We start from the raw sequence: 11,093 nt of genomic DNA on the forward strand, positions 1-11,093 counted from the left end.
TTTTTCTATGAAGTTATCAATTTTAGTATTCAGTTTGTCCATTTTGGTTGTTAGTTGCTGAATAGTAGATATCAGAGACTGAAGCTCTTTCTTGATGCTGGAATCCTGACTGTTTGCCTTACTGGATCTCATTTTGAACAGAGGTGATGAAAGAGAAATTTCCAAGATGATTTCTGACAGGAAAATTATTGAAATGTTCTTTCTTTTTTAGATATTATTCAAGAAACTGATATTCCAAACGTATTTAGAAAGAAAATTATTTCATTAGTTGATTTTTAAAGTAATTATTTCCTGTCAGTGCAGTTAAGTTGGTGGAGCTGAAGAAATCTGCTGCTATCCTGTGTTCATCCCTGGCCACGCCCCTCTGCTATTGCAGTTCCGATAAACATTACATCATCTTTTTACACTTTCCTGGTGTTCCCAAGCTACACATTAACTACATTTACATTCTTAACATCTCACTTTTGTTATCTTACAGCTGGTCAGGAAAAGAGCAATAAAATACGTTTGCATGTTTAAGTCTAGCAATTTAACTCTTGGTTAAAACAATAGAAATAATTTCTTCCTCTAGACTTTTCGGCACCACTGTCCACTTCAAAGGGTCACCACAGGCTTTACTTTGGCCAGTAGAGTCCACTGTTGTCACATTTATTTCCAATTCCACATGAAACAGTATTTCTTTACATTTAAGACAACAAGCCTGTAGTTTACATTCATATTTACAAATGATAGAATTATCTGCACAATTCTATCTGGCTAGGCTGGCAGCCTTCACCCTTCTGTACCAGTCTTCACAAGGTCTATATTCAAAATCTCAAAGGCAGCACACAACAGTGTTCTAAACTGGTGGCAAATGTTGCAATGTTCATTGAACCAGGAGATATAGCAAATATTCTGGCTGACAAATTAATCTCCAACTTTACCCTTCTCTCACTCCAAGCTGCACCCCCCCCCCCCAGGAAACACCATCTAACATAATCCCTCCAACTATTAGTAGGAAGCAGATCTTAGATGTACTCTCTACAGCCAGAGTACAGCTTTAGTGGGCCCCAGTAATATCCTAGGATGCTTCCTAAATAGCGTGAAATATGACCTATCATGGGCATTGATGTCATTATCCAATATGACCTCAGCACAAAATTGGTGCCATGTAAATGGAAGAGTGCAATGTTCATCCCTCTGCACAAGGGATGACCATCAACAGATCCCAGGAATTACAGACCCATTAGTCTGAATAATCGCACATGCAAAGACATTAAAAGAATTATAATGAAAATGATCAACAACGACATAGAAAACCTTCAGACACTGGATCCAACCCAGTTTGATTTCATCAAAATCAAATCATGGTTACTGAACCTAGTGGACTACTTAGAAAAGGTAACCAAGGCAATGGATGAGAGCAAAATGGTGCATACTGCACATCTTGACCCAGTTAAGGCATTTGATACAATACCCAACACAGGCATTGTAAACAAACACATGGAATTAGGCATAAAAGCCTATGTAACTCAATGGATGGCCAGCTGGCTCACAAACAGGACCCAGAAAGTTAAGATTAGTATGATCACCACTAGAAAGAGGCCAGTCACCAGTAGAACCCCCCCCCCCCGAGAGTTCTGAGCTGGGTTTGCTCCTTTTTGGTATCTATTTTTTGGAAGTCAAGGTCAGTGTCAAGGGTCACTGACTTACCGAATTGCAGATGATTGCAAAGAGCAATCATAGAAACCACCCGAGATACTAACATCTTACAGAATGTTCCATCACAGACAAATGATTGGTGCAAAGCCACAGCTTAAAATTCAATGCCAAGAAATACATAATAATTCCTTTTGAGAAGTTGGCCACCCAGGGAAATGACCTCATTGATAAAACACTCCTAAAAGTAGACACAGTAGTCAGGGATTTGGAGACTCATGTAGACAGTAACCTGGTTACAACCAGCATGTGTTTAAGCTTGTAAGAAAATCATTCTATGTCACTCAACGTATAGTAGGGGCATAGCATCTAGGTCCAGGGAAGTCATCATGCCACTGTACTCAGTCATCATCAGACCCATCATTGAGTATAATGCCCCCTTCTGTAAGTGCCTGGACAAGCACAAGCAACAAGTGGAATGTCAAATGTCCACAGAGGTTACTCACAAAAAGAATACAGAGCATACATTTAGTGTCCGATGCTGATCACCTCAAAGTCAAATCTCCATAATCTGTGCCAGGCATATAATGTATCCTTCGATTCTGCTCTTATGGACATTTCGCATTCTGCAAATTGAACATTACCAGAACTGCTAAATCTAAGGATATAAACTTTGCTTGCAACTCAAATAGGACATGTTGGAGGGACAGGTGTATATCTCAGAGAAGTGTGGCCTGGCCCAGTAGATGGGAAATTGGAAATTCACTCCTATGTTTCTAATGGATAGTGTCAGCCATTAAATAATGCCCCAGCATACATTCCTTAAAAGAACCTGTAAGGCACGGTAATTCATGGGATATATTTAGGTTGCATGGCTAGTCTTATAAAGGTCCCAGTGGTCATTAGCTTAGTATAAACCTATGAACGTATGAATCTATGCAAACTAAAAAATCAGACATGCAGATATGTCATGAGATGCCGTATAGTAATTCATGCTTGCTATGCTGACTTATGCATGATCTGTCCACAATGTTCATTAGCTATTACTTCATATCCACATAAATAGGCATTTACTGTGAGGCACAGGGAACTAATCTATGGGGGCGGTGAAAGCCAACACATTTTGGCTAGGCTTATAAATGCCTTCGGGCAGATAGCCTAGTACCTACCTATGAACCTAAGATGTGAGTGTCATCATGTACAGAGGAAATATGGGCAAATGGGACACAACTATTCATTGCTACAGCACAGAGAAGACTATGACATATGTAAATCTTTATTAGCAGCCCTCATGGGTGCATATATAGCAAACCTTAACATCTTCTGGAAGTCCTTCATCTCTGAATCTAGTATGAGGGTGGCAGCAGCAGGCTGGTGCAAAGTTGTGTCATGGTATACAGTGGATTTTAGGGCACTAGTGTGGTTTAATGGGTGATTGATTTTTAGGAATATGGCCTTTACATTATGATATCACTAGGATGGCTGTACATACCGCCATGTGGCCCATGTCAATCTTCCTTGCAGTTGCAATGGATCCTGAGGTAACATGTCATGACACACCAGAACAGTGGTCACTCCTATTCATGATATGCCTGTGCTGCATAATGTAGATATATGTATATATATATATATATATATATATATATATATATATATATATATATATATATATATATATATATTTATATATATATAGGCAATATCCCAGGTGGTACATGCTATAGTTAGCAACTTAGTGGTCTATGCCACTATTGCCGATTGCAGTTTACTGTAGTCCCATTCAGAAATGCCCATCTTAATGTCTATTATACAGGGAAGGGAAGATCCTACATCAGAATTGTAGACGTTAGCTGACAATCTGTGATCTACCCCATGTAAGTCATTTAGTATTCGCTTGTCTCATGCAGCAGCACAGTGTGTCCTAAAGGCACTTAAAATGATTCAAGCACTGCATCACTGCAAATCATACAGGCTGTGTTAGTCCTCTACAGCACCACTAGATACCCTGAATACTTCTAAAATATTACTCAAATCTTTCAAAATAAAAAAGTAAAACAAAGAGGAAAGTTACAAATCCTGCACCCTTAACACAGAATGCAGCAGCTTAAAACTGCTATATTAACTGATCAGAGTATTAGGATTATTTTTACATAAGTATAAAACTCTAATATCTGTTATTATTTACCATCTGTAAGGGTCTGTGACTTTTAAAGACAGGGACAAAAATAAGAAGAGACATCAAGGATATTTCGTCAAATCAGGGACAAGTAATAGATATGCCAGTGTGCGTGTGTGTGTGTGTGTGTGTGTGTGTGTGTGTGTGTGTGTGTGTGTGTGTGTGTTGTGTCAGAGATGGCCTTTGGTCAGCTGGTGCCCTAGGTGAAAGGACTCCACAGTGCCCCCCACCACCACACGGTGCCCCCATCCTGGTCTACCTACCCCATCCAGATTACTTTTTATTCCTTTTTCTCATAGTTTGTCTTACTCTTCAGTTTTTCCTGTGTTAATTCAACATATTTTAATGAAAACATTTTTTACTACAAAAAATAAACAAATAATTATTGGAAAAGTGCTCCTGCTAAAGTGGCGGCTTAGGCGGCTGTCTAGGTGGCCTATGCCTAAGGCTGGCTATGGTGTGTGTGTTTGAATGTTTGCATGTGTATGTGAGGATGAATGAGGGATGCCTGTGCCAATGCAATGCATGGGTCACCAGTGGTAACTACAGCAGGAAAGTGTTGATTTATACTCTTTGTAATTAAGACCAATTCAGTGACATGCAAATCAGACAATAGTGAGGACTTTACTCATTGCAGCTAACATGTCTCAACTGCATAATCTCACATCATGGAAACAATCCCTTTTTGCCATGGCTCTTACCACCAGGGGTGGGTTTCTTTCCAAATCCCCAAGTAAAATCAGGACCCTAAACAGTAGAAAATAGGACAGCTTACCAAAAGAGAGAGATCAGGCTACCACAGGAGGTCCTGATACATTTGATCACAGGGAATGATTAATCATCTTCTGCTATGCTTAAACTACTGTCCCTGAAACATCTAAAATTGCACTGAATCTGTGAAAAATAATGATAAATCATGCCCACCAAGAAAGTAGGTATTGTCATTTACGGTTTGTGTTGCTTATTCAGTTAATGCATGTTGCATCTTTATATATTCAGGAGAAATTCCATAATTCTTTGGAGTGGAGAGTTAAGTGTATTTATATGCTGCCTTAGTGCTGTCAACTCTCTGCATTAAGCATCTCTTTAAAGTCCATACCTCTCAACTGTACAGATTTTTGCAAAATGTCCAGATTTTTGCCTCATTTTTCGTATGTTCCTCATTAAATCTGTGTTTTTTGACAAATCACTTGGATGATCTAAGGATTGAAATCACTAAATAATGACATGCATTTGAGTTTCATACTTCATATCCTTCAGAAAAATGCATGTTAATGCAAATCCTGCTATTCTAACAACTTTCCAAGTTTATAACACCAATATTTAAAATGTGTCCCTATTTTAGGCCTTTGTCCCCCATTATTTCAGGCTTTGTCCAGATTTCTTGCACTAAGAGATCAAGAGGTATGCTTTAAATACTAGCCCATAGGTAGGTACAAAAATATGAGGGATGTTCTTGACATTCATATTTCCACAAATGTGGAAGTTCTATTCACTAACAAATTTCTGAAGGCCTTGCATGCCGCAATAATTTCACAGTTCTGAATTGAAGCTGAAGTACCGCATTATCAAATAAGAATTATAACAGCATATTGAATAGTATTAGCACTATCAAAGCACTGCACTGTTCTGAAAACTGCAACATTTCTGTACTCTTATGACTTGATTTATAGTTAACCAAGTATTAGTGTACAAATTGTATTTCTCAGTCTATATTCTCTGTTCGTTTATTAGTTACCATAAATACTGACCTCCCTGAAAGTTAAGGTATTTAATATATCTTTTGTACGTGAGTTGCAGTTTAAACATTTTCATCTTAAAGTAACAGATGGAAGCATGCTTATACAGAAAGCCATCAAGTGCACAGTTTCTTGTTGATATTTATCTACTGAATTCAGGTTTTGACAGTACTTTCTTGTGCTCTAGTATTCTAAATCTGGTGTGTTCATAATCAAAATACAAAGTGGGATGTGGCAGTAGTTGCCATGCTCCATTATTTTAAGTTTGTAAACATTGCTTTCATTTCTGAGTGTTTAAATAATAACACATGATAATGCAGGAATTGATTTTTGGTGTTTGACTGAGATAATTTGGTGGTACACAGTTACAGGTTCATAGGTGTTTACTAGGCTAAAGACCATAAGGGCCTTTTTAAGCCAGCCATGCATCCCAAGCCTCTGACAAGTTCTGGTACCCTTGATAAGTGGAAACAGGGGATTGGGAGATTAAACATTTACAAGCAGGGGCCTGGGAAATGAACCATTTACAGGTTGCCTGTGTCCATTACAAACATAGGTGCCAAACCTAAAATTTCCTGTTCCCCATCCAGTTGTCGAAGTTGCACTTGAGTTGGACTGGGGAGGAACTCTGCTTCACATGGATGGAGAGCCTGTTGCAGAGATGAAGTAATCTCTGGGATACATACCTGTCTCTCCAGCAGGTCCTATTTATATCACAGGCAAGGTTTAAGTGTTTAAAATAGGTAATTCTGGTGCACTTTGTTATGTGGATCTGCAGGAGGTCCAACAGAGTGGGGTCTGACAATGCCCCTTAAGCTAGGCATAGATCTCTCCTCAAAAGTCTGCAGGAGACAGAATACAGGAATAGGGCCTTGAGGCAGTCTGCAGAGGACATTTTAGTTACGCCCTGGATTCTTTTAGTGAGGAACCTCAGTGGACATTCAAATTGATGGATACGCCTGATTAGGTAATACCAAAGGGGGCATTGTACTCAATGATAGGGCTGATGATTGCTGAATACAGTGGAACAATGACTTCTTTGGACTTAGATACCATACATTTGTTTATAAGTTGGGCAACATAGAATAATATCCTTACTACTGTAGATATTTGATGGTCAAAGGATAGATTACTATCTATGTGTGTCCCTAAGTACCTGACTAACTGGGTCAACTCTAAGGAGTGTGTTGTCAATATGATAGTTACTAGGGGTGTATGACTTTCCAAAGGATACTAGTATGCATTTCTTGGCATTTAGTTTTAGTCCATGGCTCTGACCCCAGTTTTTTGTCTGTGTCAGCCCCTCCTGGAGAACATTTGTGTCAGTGTGGAATTCAATGCCAGCTCCTAATTTGCAATCATCTGTAAACTTAGCCAGAGACCACTGACATTGGACTTGACTTCAGAAAAGTAAATGCCAAAAAGTAGAGGTCCAAGAACTGATCCCTGAGGGACACCACTTGTTACTGGCCTCTTTGTAGAGGTGGACTCCACAATTCTAACTTTCTGGGTCCTGTCTGTGAGCCAGTTGGCTATCCACTGGGTGGTATACGAGTTTGTACCTAACCTCTTGTGTTTGTCAACAATGCCAGAGTGGGGTATTTTGTCAAATGCCTTGGCCAGGTCAAGGTAGGCAGTGTGAATGATTCTGCCCTCATCCATTCCTTTGGTAACCTTCTCAAAGAAGTCCATCAGGTTGTGTAAGCATGATCTGCCCTTAACGAAAACCAAACTGGGTTGGGTCCAGTGTCTGGAGGTTTACTATATCTCTGTTGATCATTTACATGATAATTCTTTTCATGGCTTTACATATAAGACTAGTGAGACTTATGGGTCTGTAGTTTACAAGGTCTGTAGATGGCCTACCTTTGTGCAGAGGGATGACTGTTGCTGCATGAAGCCTGCTTGAAGTCTACAGTTAAATAGTAATTCCAGGGGCCCTTATATGTCATGTCTCAAGCTATTTAGAAGGCAATCTGGGATATTGTCTGGGCCTATTGATACAGTGTTCCTGGTATTAGAGAGAGCATTAAGAACCTGTTCTCTAGTGATAGTGAGGGGAGTTATATTTGATGGTATTTCCTGAGGAAAATTGGAGCTGAATTTATCAGCCGGGAGGTTTGCTATATCATCTGGCAGATTATAGGTGGCTCCATTTACAATGAGCTCTGCACACAACTGTGTATTGTCTTTGAGGTTGCAGACATAGCTAAAGAATGCTTTGTAGTGGTCCTTGATCTGAGAGGCCAAATGTACCTCAAATTTGGCTTTAGTAGACTTTATTTGTCCTCTGAGTTGTTTGTTTAGTTTTTATCCTGCTGGGTGCTGCACCTCCTAATTTTTGCCATGATTTTCTTCCTTCTGTTATACAGCTTATTGCTTTTGTGATTCCACTACGGCGGCTTATTTTTTTAGTTAGTTCTGTACTTCTCCTAGTGGGTACAGCTACCTCTATGCAGCTATTAACATGCTTGTACAGGGTTTCTTTGAACAGTTCTGCACAGGCAGCAGTGTTCTCAGGGTTTATGGGGACTTGACATTTTGCCAGGTTATCACTTAATAGCAGGAGATTAGCCTTAGAATAGTTCCTGAATATTCTAGGTTTAGCTGGGGGTCCAGGTTTTATTTTTACTTCAAAGGAGACCGTTTTGTGGTCTGACCTTACCAAGGAAGACATTACAGTAGGGGATGTGCAGCAGTCTCCCATATTAGTGAGGACCAGAGCCAGCATGATTGCACCCTTGGTTGGTGTATTGACTATCTGGTCCAGGGAGTTTATATTTACAAAATCCAGGACTCTCTGTGCCTGTATGTTTGGTGTTGTATAGGGTTCCCAGTTAATAGTGTGGTAATTAAAATCAGCCATGAATATGGTACTGGGTTGGATGATTAGTGTTTCTAATAAGTTTAAATACATGGTATGTATTGGTATATTGGTATTCAGCAGTGAACTACTGACAGAGGTCTCAGTAATTTAAATTTGCCATTGATGGTGTTATGTAATATATTTTTGAATGTGTAGCAAGTGAGCAAATGCTGATTGTTGCTTTAACTATAAAAGTTAATTCAATTTAAAATGCACAGTAGCTATGATTATTTCAATGTTGTGACAACCTGAAAACTATAAGATCATAGCTATTGTTGAAGCATGGGATTCTGTAGATCTATTTTTTCCTGGCTATAAAACAATAAGTGAGAAGGCCACTGAAAAACCAATCAGTAAAAACAAAATGAAAACTCCAGCAAAGCTAGAACTTCCACTGAGTGACCTCCCAAACCTCTTGTATCAGAGGCACATGGGATATATGCAAATGACCCTTATGAACATCAGGTGTTTCAGCTAATTGGCGATTCTGAATGCAGTGACCTTCTCACTTATTGTTTTAGTTTGTTGTTTGGGATATTTTTGCAGTGACCCTAATGATAATGGACATCAGCTGGGTATAACAGCCCTGTGTTTCTTATGCTTAGTCAAACACTCTGCTTGTGCTGTGCTGACGAGGTCATAAGGCCGAAATATGCATATCCACGACTAGTGGGGTTTGGCTTTATTGGCCTGAAATTGTCCATTAAAACGACGAAGCAAGTCATGGGCATTCAGAATCGCCAATTAACTGAAACACCTGATGTTCATAAGGGTCATTTGCATATATCCCATGTGCCTCTGATACAAGAGGTTTGGGAGGTCACTCAGTGGAAGTTCTAGCTTTGCTGGATATAAAATGTATGAATATCTTACTCCAGTGGCAGTAAGTTACTGCTACTTGTCAATTTAAATATTAGTTCTACTTTGATTAGCTCTGACATCATAGTGGAAAATTTAGTTTTACACATCTATCCACAGTCTCTGAAAAATTGCCTCTAATAATCAGGTACAGCACCCCAAGCAAGGATTCTGTTAAAGATCATGTTTAAATGCACAAAACAAACTTTTCTTTTCACACAAAAAAAGGTTTTGTATGCATCTTTATACATGTGAATATTTTTTACAGTGAAAACAAAGGTTTGTTTCATAGCGTGTAAAAAAATACATAGTTTTAAAGTGTGCTTCCGACTAGAAGAAAACTATACACACAGAGATATATTTACGGCATTAATATTAATGGCTGGCAGGAAGCACTTATGTCACTTTGGGTTTCAGCTCTAATTATGCTAGATTAGTGTGAGTAAGTAATTAGTTATGTAATTGCCAAACTGTTAAATTAATAGTCTGGCAGAAAAATAATGGTTGGGAACAAACAAGAGAAGGAGATCCAGGACTGCCCCGCAACTGTGAATTAAGTGGGTAACAAAACCAGTATTCAGAAATGCTGGTATGGAAATAAATACTGGTGCTATATTACTGATAGTCAGGCACCCTAACATCTTGTGCCTAGGGTCGCTGTCCCCTTTGGGCCACCCTAGCTACACTTCTGAATATGATGCAGATGAAATGAGTTCAGCCAGAGGCTTTAGGTGCTAGAGAAGCCAATTGGAGGAGGGTGGAAGTCTGCAGATAATGTGGATCCATTCATCCCAGTAAGAGGGAGTGGTGGTCTGCTTGTCTGCTGCTTACTGGTTTCCTTGTATGCAATTGCTATCAAACACTCTTGACGTGTCTTTATTTGTTCATAGGTCATTGGTAGGTATACATTCCTGGAGACCATTAATAAGGCTAGTCCAAATTCCCAACTGGCCCAAAGAATTGTATGTTCAAGGTCAACAAGTAAGCAAATGAAGGCTGTGGGAATCAAACCCCGTACCATAGAAGTAATGTGTTAACAGCTCATATCCTTAATTCTCCACACTAACTTAAATGTAGTCAATATTTGTAGGTAAAACAATACTCCTTATCTTTGTAAATACCAGCGTTGATTGTTGCAAGCATATAATATTTGCTTGTATAAGCCTATGTACATATGGCGAATAACCTTAATTTGCAGTGCTACTTGCTTATGTCAATGGGTCTAAGTAAGAGCTGAATGAGTTCCACTGGATCACTTCACTTACTGGTTTCTTGCCAGCATGCACTGAGGACATGAGTTTGCATGTTACCAAGAAGTGATACCAATCCTCATTTGTGTGTGAGTGGGAAGATGCACTTGAATAGAGAGGGTATGGTAGGCCCCCATAGTAAGGACAGCACCCATGTCAGCCACCAGGGCAGGGAATTAAAAATGCCCGTATTCCCTGTATCTAAAACATGAAGTTGAGGAAGAAAGTAGGAACAAGTGCTATAGAGTTTTCCAGCCTGCGGAAAAATCTTGAAATGTGGATGCTTATGGTCTGGATGGGTGGAGCAAGACCATTAGGCCATTTATACAAGGGCATAGAACAAAAAGATATAGGCAAGCTACAGTAAACATTTGCAGTCTTACCTGAATGATGGCTCTCTTTGGTTGGCTGTCACCTTGGAATAGTATCCAAAATATCACTAACCAGGGAACATATGGGCTCAGGGCTAACTGGAGGAAGGTTGATGGTCACTGTGACAATATTTAAGCATTTTTTCCTTAGTATGGGGCTTTGCCATATAGGTCTCCAGTGCTCACTGCACATAT

Source organism: Protopterus annectens, chromosome 9.part0, assembly GCF_019279795.1.
Source record: "Protopterus annectens isolate FY-2018-M chromosome 9.part0, PAN1.0, whole genome shotgun sequence".
Taxonomy (NCBI): domain Eukaryota; kingdom Metazoa; phylum Chordata; order Ceratodontiformes; family Protopteridae; genus Protopterus; species Protopterus annectens.